The sequence below is a fragment of the Asterias rubens genome, chromosome 9 (assembly GCF_902459465.1).
Source record: "Asterias rubens chromosome 9, eAstRub1.3, whole genome shotgun sequence".
NCBI lineage: Eukaryota > Metazoa > Echinodermata > Asteroidea > Forcipulatida > Asteriidae > Asterias > Asterias rubens.
This window is the reverse complement of record NC_047070.1, coordinates 11,658,391-11,676,112: the sequence shown is the minus strand read 5'-3', so window position 1 is coordinate 11,676,112 and position 17,722 is coordinate 11,658,391. Positions and strand designations below refer to the sequence as shown.

Here is a 17,722-nt window from a genome sequence, read left to right as displayed (position 1 = left end):
AATTAGGGAAGACACCACATTTTATTTTATTGAATTATTTTATTGCTTCAAAACTTCGGGTAGGAACGGTGTTACAATCATGTTTGCCCTCGCATGAAACTTGCCTGTAAAATCAACGATGTCCAAGTTCAGACTCGAAAATCTCTCAAAATGACACAGAAATTTGCCCAAAAACGCAACCGTTCCCGAGGTCTGTAAATTTAATCACGCAACACAAAAGCAGATATCACGCCTCTAGTCGTTGTGACTGTGCATGTGACAATAAATACAAGAAACATCCAATGTAATAGCGTGAGATTAAACGCCCTCTATTGGTAAAAATATGCGAGCCAGCAATAAACGCATTGAGACAAGACTCGACGTGTCTGGGCATGCTTGGGATCTGAACAGTCATGTGGGAATTTTGGCGCATTTCCAGGCAGCGCAAATGCGAGGGCGTAGCGCAACCCGTCGGCGAACATCGCTCAATACGGTGCCCACATGTCTCCAACATCTGTTGTGCAATCTCGAGATTGAGCAGCGCAATCCACAGTGTACATGTGCATATTAATGTGCATGCAGCGACATCCTGGCCGGAGGATACATTACTACACACGCACGCTACGTCCGTCTGTCGTTGCAATGCATCTGTATCAGCAAGGATCCTCGTTGTGGGACGTCGGATGTCCAGGGAGGCATTGTGTTCATGTTGCAAACAAAATTAACTTCAGACAGTGCGTGGACCTTGGTTTCTGCCTGCTGATTGGGCCGAACTTTATGTTATTTACAATATACAGCATTGGCTGATTGGATAAAGGTCGGTATATGTAGGTTCTCAAAGGCAACAAATTACGTCTTTGTGTCAATGTACCGACACCGGGTGGCGCCAGGTGTTCTTTTGTGTGCGGTTAAACATGCGCCTTGTCTGCTGATGTTTGAATTTTGTTGTGGTCATTTTAGCGTCCCGCGTCTTATCCGCAGGAAAATACGGTATACACCTTAAACAAAGACTTGAAGTGTCTGGGTGTGCAAGGCCTGATCTTGTGTACGACATTTGTAGCTGAGAAAGAGAAATATTTGCAGGTTGCCCTTCCACACAGAAAAACTACATGGTAAATATCATTGTTGAATAGCTTACTTCTGGGTCCGGTTGCCATAGTAAATGCGTTGTATACAGACATTGTTATGAATAATACACGTCGAACGGAGATGTGTGAGTGCTTTAAAGATTAACTATAAGATAACGGATTATTGATAAAGGCCATGTTGCTGTTTTCGTTTGAGAAATGTCAATCAAACTTGTTCCTTCATGCAAAAAAACCCATAAATTCCAACGGCGTACTCCTACCCAGAAAAACTCAGTTTTGGCAAAAGCCGGTGACACACGAACCATTCACACCACGCACTAATGCGGAATAACATCGGACAATATGGGCTATATTTTGTTGACCAGAAACAGCGAAAATATCTGATAGCAGCGAGTAACTGAATGGGAGAACCACAGTATAGATGAGGAAGAGGCATTTCAGGGAGGCACTTCTGAGGATAGTGAGGGGAGCTCTAGCGATTAGGGGAGACGAGATAGAAGCCGAAGACGGTAACGAAGACGGCGAAGTTCGTGGCGTTGTGCCATACATGTTTAAACCACTTGCTGTGACCGCAGTAAACCAGCCCGGTGACGGTGATCGTCAGGTCAAAGATGATGAGCCAAACCCTGATGATCGATGACTAAAGACAGACTGGTAAGCCCACAAAATGATTCATGAATTATACTGAATGATGCTTCGTTTGATCAGTTTATTTCTGCTGCCAAAAATAATAGGCTATACTTGACTAAAAACATGAACGAACATGATGGAGACACAAGGTTTATTTCCATTCACGTCATATGTACATGTGAACAACACATGCACAGTCTGGAGAAATGTGGGGGAGGGGCGTAAATTATATCTTGCGTTTTATGAGTTAATGGCAAAATTAGCTATCAATTTCAACTGATATTGTAGAGCTTCGTTAGTTTTGAATGTTCAACATGTACATATGTACATAACAATAATAACATTAATAATAGGACTTGCAATGCGCATGTATCCACCCTGCTGGGTGTTCAAGGTGTTGTATAAAAAAGAAAAACAATAAAAAAAACATATGCATCGCTGTTCACTTCAAAGTAACTGCACATCTTGTTATATGAACTTTGTTGACACATGTGCATCTACACAAATATCTCTCAGTACTTTACATGTACATTTATGTATGTAACTGTTTACTTTGGATTATGATTGCCTTTTTGGCATGGATAACGTTTTAAAGCAATTCAAATTCACCCAAACAATATCGACACCCACCATGCAACCTTGAATCTTTTGTGAATAATTTTGTATGGATTCTTTCATTTTATTTTGTAGAAAAAATCGCCATGTTGAATATCTGCAAGTGGTGAGGTTAGGACTATCCTGGCATTCAACAGAGCCACTGCCATCGTGTGTGATGGCAGCTATACTGATGGACAATTTAAAGGATTTTCGTATCCACCAACGGATTAGGCAGCTTTGCTTTGGTTTATTGTCTCAATTCGTAACAATTTTCCTAGTTACATGTATAATGTTCAGGAGGGAGTCACAAATAATTATGTGCCTTTATAAATCATAATAATTTACGCATGTATTATTTCATTTTGTGTCTTATGTGAAGTAAACTTGTCCTATATGTTACCAACAATACACTATGATAACATGGTTACAACATTCAAACCGGGTGAGCAGAAAAATAACAAGAAATGAAGTTATAATCAAAAATCAACACAAGGAACTTTTGTAATAACCAAATATGTATATATTTGCAACCAACAATAGAAATTATTTTTTTGGTTAAAATATCAACATTAAAAAAAGTTGCCTCTGATAACGAAAACATCTGAATTAAAATTCTTTAGATACATGTAGGCCCACTTATTGTTCATGTTATTTTCTCTCTTTCTTATGGAGTCTTTTTTTTCCATTGGGGTCTCCATAATTGCCGCCCACAAAATGCAAAATGCAATGAGTTTGGAAGAAAATATCCACAACATAGGTTACTCAAATTTCTTTGCGTGTGGATGTAAACATTAAATCAGTCGTTATAAACAAATTCTGGATCGCTATTTATATTATATTAATATAAGCGTAAAGTACAAATACAAAGCAAAGGGCAGAGGAACTATAGGCAACTAAAGCCATATTTGAAAATGATAGGCCTATGATTTAATTAATCGAATATTATACAAAACAGCCACCACGACAACTCCTAGCTCCAAGTAATCATTATAAGCCCATGCGCCAGTCACCCCCCCCCCCAATATCAACTGGCAACACTGTTGCTATAGTCGGCTCACGCATGGTTCAAGAGAGACTTGGCACGGTGCCAAACTCCAATATTGTCGGAAAGTCAGATCCTCAGAGAGCGACCAATGAAGTCTCCATTCACAGGAAAGCGGCTCATTTATTGGCCAAGAAATGACAGCAAATAACGCTCCATTCACTGTTTTGAATTGAGATTACACGGATGGCAAGGATTATTCTTTGATTATATTTATTCATGAACTGCTACATGTCTGTAGTAACTAGGTAGCCATGTTTTAACTGCCTAAAGTCTGCCAAGAGAGGGCGCTATTACAATAATCACCACATCTTCCTTTCTTTAAATAAAGAAGTTCATAATATAAAGTTATTGTTCTGACAGTGTATATAGTTCAAAGTTCTTCATTCCAGTTGATACGCGTATCGCGATGCGGTAGTGTTATGAAGACGATGTGGAAAAGTTCAGTGTGCATTCTCGAAGACTGGTGATTATAAAAACAACTAAATTTCCTCAAGAAAACTTTAAATTTAAGAACTTGAAGATAAGCTGTAAACTCATTAACGCTGTAAACTCATGAACGCTGTAAACTAATTAACGCTAAGTTTAACTGTGACTGTAAGTAAGGTTTGGCAAGTCTCGCGATTTATAGATCAAGTCTTATCGGTGGCTTAACAACTCGTCCGCTCCTGGTCATAGTAGCTGTTGGTTGAGTGATGTCGTTGTTGTTCGGCTCAACTGCTGTTGCGGTCGTGGTTGTTTCGAAATCCTGTTCTTTGGATGATGGCTCGATGAAGTCACACTGCTGTGGCGGTTGTGAAGCAACTCTCAAGTGCCGCCTATTACGGCGTCTCGTGCCATTGCCTGTATCTACTTGATATGAACGGTTTGGCAATGCGGCTGTAACAACTCCGCCCTGAGACCACATATTCTTAGTCGTATCCAGCAGCCTCACGGTATCTCCTACTTGAAGTAGAGGAAGGTCACGGGATCCACCCTTTTGTTTTTCCTTTTGTCCAGCTCTTCTTTGAGCTTTCCCTGTAGAGGAAAAGGCACTTTCCTACATGCATGCTGGACAGGTATGGCATCTTCACTTGTTGTGATGTGGTGTGTTCCAGGTAGGCATCCTCACCCGGTGAACACATCTGCAAAATCTTCTACTTCGAGGGGTGTTTTAGTGATGTTTAGTACTCTTTTTATGAGGTTCATCTTCTCACAAGCTTGCAACCCTAACAATGGCTGATGATTACCTGGTGTGACTAGAAATGCAATGAAGTAGTTCTTACTTTTGTGTTGCACTTTCACCATACATTTGCCGGTGATGGGTATGTCTACTCCCGAATATCCTGTAGCCTTTACTTTTGCTGCGTGAAGCTTTGGCTGTGGTTTCATTTGTTGAAACAGCTTTTCAGGAAGGAGATTTGCTTGAGCCCCTGTATCTAGCTTGTAGTTTATTCTTATACATGTACCATGTGTATGGAGTTGAAGTTTCCATTCATCGTTGCCTGAACCACTGTCTATCACATCCACAAAGAATTCTTCCATATCTTCTGGAGTCCACTTCAGGGGACTCCCTTACCTGTTAAACCTACAATTTGCATATTTCTCTTAGCCTTAGGCTTCCACGCTAGAATTTTATACCACAATAGGGCGCCCTCCATCGTCCGCCCCTGCCCACGGCCAACTCGTCCTCTTTTCTCTAGCGTTCAGCGAAGACAGACGTGTTTTTGTTACGGACTGGTATTTTCGGAGGAAGTTGTGAGTTTTTCCTTTAGTGATTATACTGTGCTTCTTACGCTTTATATTGTATAGACGTTTACTTACTGTACAGAGTACACTCGTTTTCTGTTTTTGGTAATTAAAAATACACGAGTTGTGTCAGTTCTTTATTTTTGAATTGTGAAAAGATTTCACGTTACATTTTCAGTTATTATAGGATGGCGGACTCACGCAAAAGCAAGCGTGGGGTGACGCCCAAAAATTTTGTTCCATGTTCTTCTTGCCGACGTATTAAGCCCCGTCCCGAGCAAGATTTACATGCCTTGTGCCCCCGTTGTAGACCGTGTAATCGGCAAGTGCCGTGCTTGGTTTGCAAGGACTGGGGATCAGCAGATTGGGAGGCCGTAGCAGCATGGGTTCGTTCCCGGTCTCCCTCGGGTGAATCGGCAGCCAGTGCGTCTTCCGGAGCTGTGTCCAGAGCCAAAAAGACGACATCGGCAGGACGATCGCCGCTTTCCGGGGTCATGCCTAAAGGGTCTCTGGCCACCGGTAAAGCATCGGGCCATACTACTAAATCCGTGCCTGTGAGGCCTCCGGAATTTAGTATAGTCACTGGCGCCGAGAGTCCAAGCAAGATCACTCAATCGGGGGAAATGTCCCAGGCCGTTTTGAGTGATGGATCCGACACGGCTCTCCCAGCCGGGCAGCCCGTGATCGCTTCCAAACGTAAGCAGGGGAAGAAAAAGGGTACTTCCCGGGCCAAAGCTGTGCCTGCGGTGCAGGTAGCGACAGGCCACGTTATCCCCGGGGAAACCGGAACAGACTCCGGTAAGACCGGAACGGTACCCGGAAACACCGGTGCCCGGCCAAAGACATTGGCGGGTGTTTATGTGGCCCCGGCCCTGAGCCACGGACAGCATTGGAGCCGGGATAAGTCCGAAGGTGAGGAACGCCACCAGCGTAAAAGACGCCGAAGATATACTAGTTCCAGTTCATCATCCTCATCTTCCCGATCGCCACGGGGTCATCGCCGGCATCATAGTAAGCGGGAAGACCCCACATCGGCCCTTCTATTACAAGGGTTCCGTGAACTGACGGCCAGTATCACGTCACTAATACCCAAGCCGACAGCGCCGGCTCAACCGGTGGCTCCACCGGAGCCAAGGCAGGTTTTACCGAGGACGGAGGACGTAATGTCAATCACCGTCTCGGATAGTTTGTCCGACCCGGGCAGTGTGTCAGATAGGGATCCACGCCGTGTTTCAGCAGCGGTAGCGGTCCCAAACACCGAACAATCCTCGGGAAATGAGGAAACTGTTCCCCTGACACAGCGACGGGAAAACCGGGAACGACCCCCAGGGCGGGAGGATGATTCCTCGGGTGATGAATCATCCTACCAATCCACAACCGACCAGCGATTGCGTATGGTCATGAAAGATATGGTACGGGTGTTGCACATACCTTCCAATGAAGAACCAGACCCGGTAGAGGGCGCTAGACAATCGTTTAAGCGTCGTACCGCGCCGGTCGAACCAAAGGAATTTTTTCCGGTTCTTCCAATTGATCGGCTGTGTGCCGATCGTATGAACGCACTTTCGGAAGTGAAAAAGATACGTCCGTTCGTGCGCCGGGAAACTCGCCCGTTCAGAGTACCTCAGGCAGACTTTGATAATTTTTTATCAGTGCCGCCCATGCCCGCTACAGTGCGTGATAAAATCACGGCGGATTCGGGCGGTCGAAGTACTTTGAAGTCACCTTTTCCGTCCAAGGAAAAAAATGTGTTTGAGGAGTCATTAATAAAAATTGATACGGCTTCACGGGCAGGAATTCGGGTGGCATGTTTTTTACAACTCCTTTCCGAATATTTGGTGTGTTCTTGTGAAGCAGATTCACCTGTATCACCAGAGGCAACCGAGACAGCTTTTCGTTGCCTTGACGACGGGCTACGGCTGTGTATGGACCAGTTTATGCGGGTGTCCTTGATGACAATCAATGCACGGAGGACAAACGTTTTGGATACGATTTTTGTTCCCTCTGATGAATTGAGGTCCAACCTGGAATCTCTCCCCCGGCTGAGTTCCGATTTATTTGGAGGAAAATTCCAGGAGGTCATGCAAGCCGAGGCGAAGCGAATTAAAGCCACAGACAAGATTAACCTCAATAAACAATCAAGTCAAGGAGGCAGCTCTCGTCCGGCAAGAGGCAACAGTGGAGCTACTAAGGGCAAGACGTTCCCCCGTAAACCGTTGAAGCCGTTTGCTCCAAATCCATCGGGCTCTTCTTTCAAGCCCACTACATCTGTTGGACAGAGTCAGGCTTTTGGGTCGCGTTCACGAGGTAGAGCCGGCTTCACCCCCCGCTCCAAAGCTTCGCGCGGAGGTTACCGGGGTGGTTCTTGGCGCCGGTGACGCCCCCCTTCCCACGACCCCCTTTCCAGGGCCCGTGGGGGGTCGACTCATTTATTTCGCAAAGACTTGGGCCCTTTTGTGCAACGACGGGTGGGTACAAAAAACGGTAGCTTCAGGCTACAAAATAGAGTTTACAAGTACTCCCCCGTCTGCATACCTACCGAGAACAACACCGATTCCAACCGACCGAACCAAGCGTCATGCTCTGGAGTCGGAGATATCCGCCCTCTTGCAAAAACAAGCCATATGCAGAGTGCAAACAGAGGATGCGAATCGAGGGTTTTTCTCAACCTTTTTTCTAGCTCCAAAGAAAAACACAGGAGAATGGCGACCGATTTTACACCTTCGGCCATTAAACAAATATGTCCGACCAAAACGGTTTCGGATGGAGTCGCTGCGGACAGTTTTGGATGCATTACCCATTCCAACCTGGGCAGTGTTGATCGATCTAAAGGATGCCTATCTACATGTTCCGATGTGGGCCGAACATCGAGCGTTCCTACGGTTTCGTTACGACCAAAGGACTTACGAATTTCTGACACTACCGTTCGGCCTTTCCACTGCCCCGAGGGTGTTTACACGGCTGGTGAAAGTCGTAGCGGGAATCCTCCGGCGACGTCAGGTACAGATTTTTGTTTACCTGGACGATTGGCTCATTGTTGGGGAGACAAAGGAGGAAACAAGCTGGGCACTCAAACTAACTGCAAGCATCATTTCGGAGTTAGGTTTTCTGATCAACATCGAAAAATCGCAGCCAAATCCGACAAGGAACCCAGTTTTCTTAGGAGCAAAACTGGACCTCCAGCGAGGACTAGCTTTTCCTACCGAGGATCGAGTCCACAATCTTTTGGACTGCATCACTCTGTTCAGAACTGCCAGTGTGGCCCCAGCAGTGGCATGGCTTCGGCTATTGGGCCTAATGGCAAGCATGGTGGACGTACTCCCATGGTGCAGGTTGCGGATGCGCCCGATACAGTTGCATCTACTTGCATACTACCGACCATGTATTCACCATATCCAGCGGCCAGTGCCAATCCCAAATATGATTTGCCCCCACCTGGACTGGTGGTCGCGGCGAACAAACATCATGGTGGGACTGATTTTCCCACGACCGCGACCTACCTTAACTCTGGTGACCGATGCCTCCAACACAGGTTGGGGGGCACACATTGGAATGGAATCGGTAGCGGGCTCTTGGTCCCAGGCGGACAGTCAATACCACATCAATGTCCTAGAACTGCTCGCAGTTTTTCGAGCACTGAAACATTTTGTCAGAATAGTGACAGGGGAAGTGGTCCTCATAAAATCGGACAACTCAACGGTTGTCTCTTACATAAACCGCCAGGGCGGAACGCATTCCCCGCAGTTGTGCATGCACACATGGGAGCTTCTGCTTTGGTGCCAGGCGAGACAGATCAATCTTACGGCGGTCCACTTAGCCGGAAAGCTGAATATCATGGCGGATGCTCTGTCTCGGGGGAAGGTCCTTCCAACCAAATGGACTCTGCACCCGGCAGTGGTTCAATCGATCTTCCAAGTATGGGATCGTCCTCACATCGATCTGTTTGCGTCGGCACTGAACCATCAGTTACCGGTGTATTGTACACGCAACCAGGATCCGAAGGGATGGGCAGCAGACGCTTTTTCCATCAGTTGGAAAAACATGCTAGCATACGCGTTTCCCCCGATCTCGCTTCTACCAAGGGTACTGACAAAGATCGAGGCGGAAGAGTGCAGAATCATCCTCATCGCACCATTTTGGCCACGCCAGCCTTGGTTTCAGAAAATAGTTCGCCTCTTGTGCAATCCGCCGATAATTCTACCGGTGCGATCAGACCTACTGCGTCAACCACGGTCCCTGATCCCGCAACCAGGGGTAGAGTCCCTCCACCTAACATCTTGGATGCTGTCAAGCAATCACTGCGATCAGCGGGCCTTTCAGCAGACGCTGCCTCATTGGCAGCCCAAGGCCGCAGACTGTCTACCCGTAGGACTTACGACAGCCGATTACGACATTATCATAGGTGGTGCGAAGAACACACTTATGATCCATGCACAACGCCTCTAGCAGTGGTTGGAGATTTCTTTATGTACCTGTTTCATAAGGATTTGACGATATCCACTATTCGGGGCTATAGATCAGCTATAGCGGCTGTCCATAAAGGGTTCGCAGATGGATCTACTGTGTCCAATAACGCTAGCCTGGCTCAGCTCCTGCGGGGGATGTATGTTGAAAGGCCTCCATCTAGGAAGCTGGTTCCATCCTGGGATCTTGCACAAGTTCTTAAGGTCCTGGCGGAACCGCCATATGAACCATTGGCGAATGCCCCCTTATTAGACCTATCAGTCAAAACAGTTTTCCTGTTGGCTACAGCCACAGCTAGACGAAGAAGTGAGCTCCATGCCCTTTCAGTTGAACCAGGGCACATTAGATGGGAGCCAAGTGGAGTAAGACTGGTGCCTCGTCAGGGGTTTTTAACGAAGAATCAATCTCCTTCCTTCCTTCCTCCACCAATTTTCGACCTTAAAAGTTTTTCCTCGGTCCCACAAGATAAACTGTGGTGCCCAGTTCGAGCACTCAAGTGGTACCTGGCTCAAACAAAACCCTTGAGAGGAGACACCACCCAACTGTTTATTTCAACAAATAAACCACACAAAGCAGTCTCTGCAGACTCCATTTCCCGGTGGATAGTTACAGCTATCCAGGCATCTATCAAAGACTGGCCAAAGGTACCGGACATTCGGGTCAATGCCCATGACACCAGAGCCATGACGACATCATGGGCCTACTTTAAAGGTGTCCCCATTCAGGACATTTTGCAAGCAGCAGCCTGGAAAACACCATCAACATTCACATCCTGCTACCTGCGGGATGTTCTCCAAGCAGAAGGAAGGACGGGCCGTACAGCCCTCTCAATAGGAGCATCCAAGGAAGGTTCTACCCTGGAGTGATGGGGGCATTACCTCTGGATCAAGAAAGAATAAGCTTTCTGGTGAGTTCTGTTAGTTTTTGTTTTTTTATTCATACCTTTTGGTATGGGACAACGCGAAGGGACATTAAGTTTTAGGTTTCCCGAGACGCGGTTTTTTGAATAGGCTCGCTCTGAAGCCCACCATCCATTTTTCGGGGCTAGTCTATGCAAATTGTAGGTTTAACAGGTAAGGGAGTCCCCTGAAGTGGACTCCCCCAAATCTAGGTGATTTGGGAGTCCGCGAAGGGACGATACTTACCTGTTAAACCCTCCCTCCCTCCTTCCCCACAGTGGCTCGCCTTCTAAGTTCTAGAGAAAAAGAGGACGAGTTGGCCGTGGGCAGGGTCGGACGATGGAGGGCGCCCTATTGTGGTATAAAATTCTAGCGTGGAAGCCTAAGGCTAAGAGAAATATGCAAATTGTAGGTTTAACAGGTAAGTATCGTCCCTTCGCGGACTCCCAAATCACCTAGATTTGGGGGAGTTTCAGTGACGTTGTGTACATTTTTCTGTCTGTACAGAGAGCTTTGTGCACCCTTGCAGGCTTTTGCAAAGTGATTTATTTTTCCACATTTTGTGCACGATTTTCCATGAGCAGGGCATGCACCATACTCGTGTGTTTGGGCACATCGATAACATGTCTTGTTACCCTTATTCGAAGCATGTGGAGACTTTTTTGAGAAATTTCCTTTGCCATTCGATCTTCGATCTTTTGCTCGTACTGCATCTACTTCTGGCTTGCCGGATGGCGCTAGCTCTTTTGCTTGTAGCTTTGTGGTTTCTGCTTCTCTGCATAGTTGCATGACTTTTTCCAGAGTGAGGTTATCTCCCCTTAAGAGTCTCTCTCTTAAGCTATCCTCTGGAATTCCACAAATGATGCGATCTCTGATTAGCGAATCTTTAAGCTCGCCGAATTCACAAGATTTACTGCGGGTACGGAGTTCCGTAGCATACTGATCAATGGTTTCTCCTGGTTGCTGATCTCTGGTAAAGAATCTGTGGCGTTCAAATGTGATATTGCGCTTCGGCATGCAGTATTCCTCAAACTTCTCTAGCACAACATCTTGTTTCATACTATCATCTTCCGATTCAAAAATAAATGTGTTGTAGATGTCGAGGGCTGCCTCCCCTATGATATGAAGGAGAGTTGATGTCTGAGTCTTATCATCTTTCTCAGTTAATTCTGAAGCTATATTATACAGTGTATATCGCTGCTTGAACCGTTTCCAATTCTCGGCAAGGTTGCCAGTCAGATCCAATGCCGGAGGTTGTGATAGATGGGGTAGATGTGCCATTTTAGTGTTCAAGATTGTCCTTTTATTGATGAGTATTATAGATCTCTGTCAGGTACATACCCCTATTATAAAGCCTGTAATAGCTAGACAACAGGAGGAGCAAAGCCTGTCCCCCAACGTATGAGATCAGTTCGACAATAAACGTTACAACGTTTTTTTTTTTCTATGTCTTTTTATATCGGCAATTCTTGAGTTTTATGGCTGATTTATGGCTCACCTTCTATCAATCTTCAGCTATACTGTCTTGACAGGAGAAATCTTCACTTCTGACACCATGTTTTGATTTGAGATTACACGGATGGCAAGGATTATTCTTTGATTATATTTATTCATGAACTGCTACATGTCTGTAGTAACTAGGTAGCCATGTTTTAACTGCCAAGAGAGGGCGCTATTACAATAACATGTAAAATCACCATATTCACGGCGGTATGATAAGAGGAAAAATTGCCGAAAGTTGTTGTGACTGGGCGGGCTTTTATCAATGGCGCTGCCATCACATTTCTGTAGGTTGCTGTTTTTGTTGGCTGGGTAAAATTACATTTTAAAAGACGTAACAAAATGCTTGGGTCGAATATAAGGGGAAACCCAGACTCATAAAAACCACAAGCTTTTGGGAATAATTCTTGTTGGGTAAACTCGTTATTACGGAAGATGCTAGATCCGATTTTTGCCAATTTGATATATTATATATATTGATATATATATAATAAAAATAGATTGAATTTTTTAAGCTTTGTTTTTGACAGATTCTAGAAATATATAAGCTTGCATCATTTAATGTTTAACAGAAACACTAATTCAATGGTTTTAGTTAATTAGAAACTTAACATTAACTGTTGTTAGGACTGGGATCTTGACACCATCTCACGTCCATCTCACAGAATTTTTTATTTGTTTTTGTTTCTTTTGTATACACGGTACGTTCGTTATATATGGTCATGTTTTGTTTACGTCATCATCTATCTAAATTCGTTCAAAGAAAAACATTCTTTCAAACGATAAAATCGGATCGTGCAATTTAACAAAAACATTGTTTTGCCTTTGATAGCAGAAATAATTGTACAGTAAACGGTTCAGGTACAGTTAAAACATTTCTTTCTTTAGACTGATTTGCAGTAAAGTATAACTGGATAGGGGGCCTACCCCTGTAATATTTTATTGGTTTCAAAACTTTCTTTGAAATATATGTTTTCCACATCGTGATGTTTAGCCGCCACCATGATGTTAAATTTTTATTTAATATTCTTATTTTTTTAATTTTTAATTGTAGTATGATTTCTGAGACTGGAGATAAAAAATTTTAACAAAGTAAAATATTTGTGTCAATCACAAAAAATGAAATTATCGACCACTATAAAACATTCTTATTAAATTAACAATTACAGGTCCAAAATATAAAATCTCGAATTCCTGCCATAAAAGAAAAACTTCAACAAAACATGGGCCCACTGGTCACAAATAGTTGAACAGTTGATTTGTATTAAAACATGTAACCAGTCAGCCTTCGAAGCCCACACAATGATTTATCAAGCAAAAAGACCATAATGCTTCAAGGTCTCACTACCTCCGGCCTCACTGCCAGGGTCCGTGACAACTTCCCCAGAAAACTACTGAGGTTCAATAGTAATACAAAATTGTTACACTGGAACTTGATACAAAGTATAACAACGCTTCACATTTTTGCTTTGTACACCTCTGGCTTTTTTTTTCTTTGTATGGATCCAATTATTTTTTGCTTTTTGTACACCGCTGCCCATTTCACAATTATTGACTGAGACTCCTTATGTTTGATTGAAAAAATGATGCATAGTTTTGCCCTTGATAAGAGCAAGTGTTGGGTGTAAGAGGAAATATATACGCTACATAAAACGCCATCGCAGTTTGATGAGTACATGTATTGGCAAAATGGTTGCAATCGACAAACGTCGTCTGATGCGTAGAAAAATAATAAAGTATAGATTATCAATAATTTAACTGTTTACATGTACTTGTGGATAATGCGCCTTAAGCTTCATGTACGATCTTTTTTTGATGTTTTCATTTTTTACTGCATTTCTAACTACAGCTGTTGCTTGTATTAAAATAATGATATATTATTCTTTCTTGTAAACTAAACGAGATTCAATTAAAGCCAGTGGACACTATTGGTAATTGTCAAAGACTAGTCTTTACAGTTGGTGTACTGTATCTCAACATATGCATAAGATAACAAACCTGTGAAAATTTGAGCTCAATCGGTCATCGAACTTGCGAGATAATAATGAAAGAAAAAACACCCTTGTCACACGAAGTTCTGTGCGTTTAGATGGTTGATTTCGAGACCTCAAGTTCTAAACTTGAGGTGTTGAAATCAAATTCGTGGAAAATTACTTCTTTCTCGAAAACTATGGCACTTCAGAGGGAGCTGTTTCTCACAAGGTTTTATACCATCAACCTCTCCCCATTACTCGTCACCAAGAAAGGTTTTATGCTAATAATTATTTTGAGTAATTACCAATAGTGTCCACTGCCTTTAAGACTAATCAACGCTTTAGGTTTGAGATGGACTTTGCAAAAATTTAAAAATAAATGTTTATTATTTTGATAAAACCTAACTGTTTATTTTATTGTGGATAATAGGCTGAATCGCTACGATCTTTTTGTCGTGGTTCATTTTTTTTCTTCACAGCTTAAAATTGTCTTTATTTTAGCAACTGTTCTGTATAAAAGTTAAAACTAAATGTTATAAATAAATCATTTAATCATACATGTACATAAAAGTATTTCCATAAATTTATTTAAAAATTATCTTGTTTACTTTTAAACTAAATAACATATAACATCAACTCACAAAAGATAACAAGGGTTAAAACAAATCTAAACCCAAGACGAACTAGATGTAATTGCATTAATAATCACATTCATAAAGGAACATTTATAAAGCACCTTGTGCATGGCCTCCAAGCGCTTTACACAATATTAAAAGATTTAATTTTTGTTGAAGCCTTTGCCCATTTTAGTCGAGTAAATTCATCAAAGTAAAATAATAATAATAATACATTCACAAGTTTTGACTGCGGAATGATTGACATTAGCCAATCGAATGCCAAAGTTCCATTGAACTGAAGACGTCATTGGTTATTACCTGTTCAGGGCCAAACTTTCTGACTGTCTGTGTGATGCCGTCTTCACCACAGCCAAATAAAACGACAGATTTCTGTCCAAATATAGATTGGATTAAACCTTTTGCGGACAAGAGTATGACCCTTTGATGATTAAACCCACGTCTTCTCAAATAATTGAACGAAATGTAACGATCTACGCAACCTCCAGCACATTGCCCAATTGTTTATTCTTTTGACCTCATACATGCGAGTCATCATCCATTTGCGAATGTCCGGATTAAGAAACTGTCTTATAAGCACAGGTGCAAGCTTGCGTGTCACGCCCATGTTTCCACACTTTACTGGTCATTAACAAAGGTTTATACACACCCATGTGACCCGCTCTCTGAGGTATTTATGAATAAAAATTATTTGACATTATGATCATGAAGGAATGATTTCTACATGGTTTAAGTATTCATTTTTGTTTCTTTCTTGCTGATTGCTTGAAGTTGAAAGTCAAACAAATTACAAAAATAGCACAAATTAGTCCCAATTTCATAAAGCCTGTAAGCAAAAAAGTTTAAAAGGTAAATTTTGTAAAAACAGAAAAACCTTACCTGCTAAAATTACATTAGATTTGCATGCTATTGTTGTGACTGGTGCCCCACTCTTTTTGTGTTGAGCATTTGTCAAGCTGCTTACTAACAACAGCTTTACTGCTGCGTCAATTTCATGGCTCTGTTTATCGTCGATTAACCGCTAAGAATCACCGCTAATACGGAAGCAGGAAATGTTGCACTTGCGCCAAGCGTAATTCACATGTTAGCAGGTGCATATTTATGTGAGGATTTCAGGTATTTCATGGTTAGTTGTCAATATATATTTGGTTTGAAATAACACCATGTGTGTAATGTAGAGTTTGTTCATTAGAGAACTGTCTTTATATATTCTACTACAGTCTCCTGACAGGCCACAGCATTACAATCAATCTAAGAAAAATCTTGCTCTTTTGCCGCCCCTAAACTTTGGAATAGTCTCCCCCCCATCTCTGCGCTCTGCTGATTCACTATACCGTATTTTCCTGCGGATAAGACGCTCGGTGGACAAGGCGCAGGACCCTAAAATGACCCCCAAAAAATTCAAACATTGGCAGACAAGGCGCACCGCCGCACAAGGCGCATATTTAACCGCACACAAAAGAACACCGGGCGCCACCCGGTGTCGGTACATTGACACAAAAACGCAATTTTGTTGCCTTTTAGAACCTACGTATACCAACCTTCATCCAATCAGCCAACGCTGTCTATTGTTAATAACAAAGTCCGGCCCAATCAGCAGGCAGAAACCATGGTCCACGCACTGTCTGAAGTTAATTTTATTTGCAACACGAACCCAGGCCCTCCCTAGCCCTGGACATCCGACATCACACAACAAGGATCCTTGCTGATTGCAATGACATACGGACTTACATGTAGCCTGTGTGTAGTAATGTATTCACTGGCCAGGAGGTCGCTGCATGCACATTATGCACATGTACACGCGCCAGTTCGTAAAGCTAGCAATCTGTTAATTGCGCTGCTCAATCTCGAGATTGCACAACAGATGTTCGCCTGCGGGTTGCGCTACGCCCTCGCATTTACACGGCCTGAAATGCGCTAAAATTCCCACATGACCGTGCGGCTCCCAAGCATGCCCAGACATTCAAGTCTTGTCTCAATGCGTTTATTGCTGGTTCGCGTAATTTTTACCAATAGAGGGCTAATACATTGTTCCAAAACTCCCTTTAACGTTCAGTGTTTCTTGTATTTATTGTCACATTCAAAGTAACAACGACTTCAGGCGTGATATCTACTTTTGTGTTGCGTGATAAAATTTACAGACCTCAGAACGGTTGCGTTTTGGGTTTTTTTTTCTGTGTCATTTTAAGAGACTTTCGAGTCGAACTTGGACATCGTTGATTTTACAGGCAATTAACATGCAAGGGCAAACATGATTATAACAATTGTTCCTACCCGAAGTTTTGAAGCAATTAAATAATTCAATACCGAATTATACCTACCGACCCTCTAATTTTGTTTGCCCAGTGTAAGGAAACACACATTATTTTGTTTGGCCTTACAAACAAATACCTTCTATTTATAGTAAGATAATGCTACGTTCCCATAATACTTTCTAAAGCAACAGTCTAAAAAGAGGCAATAAATAAATATACGATTTGAACGTTTATTGTAACAATAATATAAAACTCTTGTCCTACCAAAGATGACAGTTAAGTTCCCAAAGCACTTATCAATCACAAAGGTCTAAAAAGAGGCAAAAATTAAGCCTAAAGCACACTTCCTCTCCTTACCAATATCTTACGAACATATTACGAATGCTTACCAACGCTTGCCATTGCCTTTACGAATGTTGCCAACGCTGACGCACGCTTAACCAATGTCTTCGCAACATTCGCTGAAATTTAGAAACCGGTTTGTAAATTGACTGATCTTCGTAAGGAGGTGGGGAATAATTTGTGAACGTTCTGAATTTGTTAACAATGCTTACGAAGACACGACAAACGTTTTAGCGAGTGTCAAATATTTTCTTCCGTTAGCATATTCGCTAGCATATTCGCCATGTGAGAGCAGCATAAAGTGACCGATCTTCGTAAAGGAGGTGGAGAATGACTTGTGAATGTAGTGAATTTGTGGCGAATGTGGCGAAGTTCGAGCGATTGTTAAATATTTCCGTTCGTAAGCACATTCGCTAGCTCATTCTCCCTAGTGTGAGAGTAGCATTAAGGACACAAGTGTCACAGCTGTACTGCGGTAGTGCAGCAGTTAATATCTATCCTATAAGCTAAAGTAGTAGTTCCAGCCAATTTTCTATACCTTCCTCCCAGGTAAAAGTTAATAAGCAGCACAGTTCTTTTCAGAACTAAGA

The 17,722-nt window shown here is 42.8% G+C and overlaps 1 protein-coding gene across 1 annotated transcript in view; it reads left to right on the top strand.

Moving 5' to 3' along the window:
• Positions 1 to 17,722, top strand: part of LOC117294628 (protein FAM178B-like) — a 199,369-nt gene that overhangs the window by 61,438 nt on the left and 120,209 nt on the right. The gene's annotated exons all lie outside the window — the stretch shown is intronic.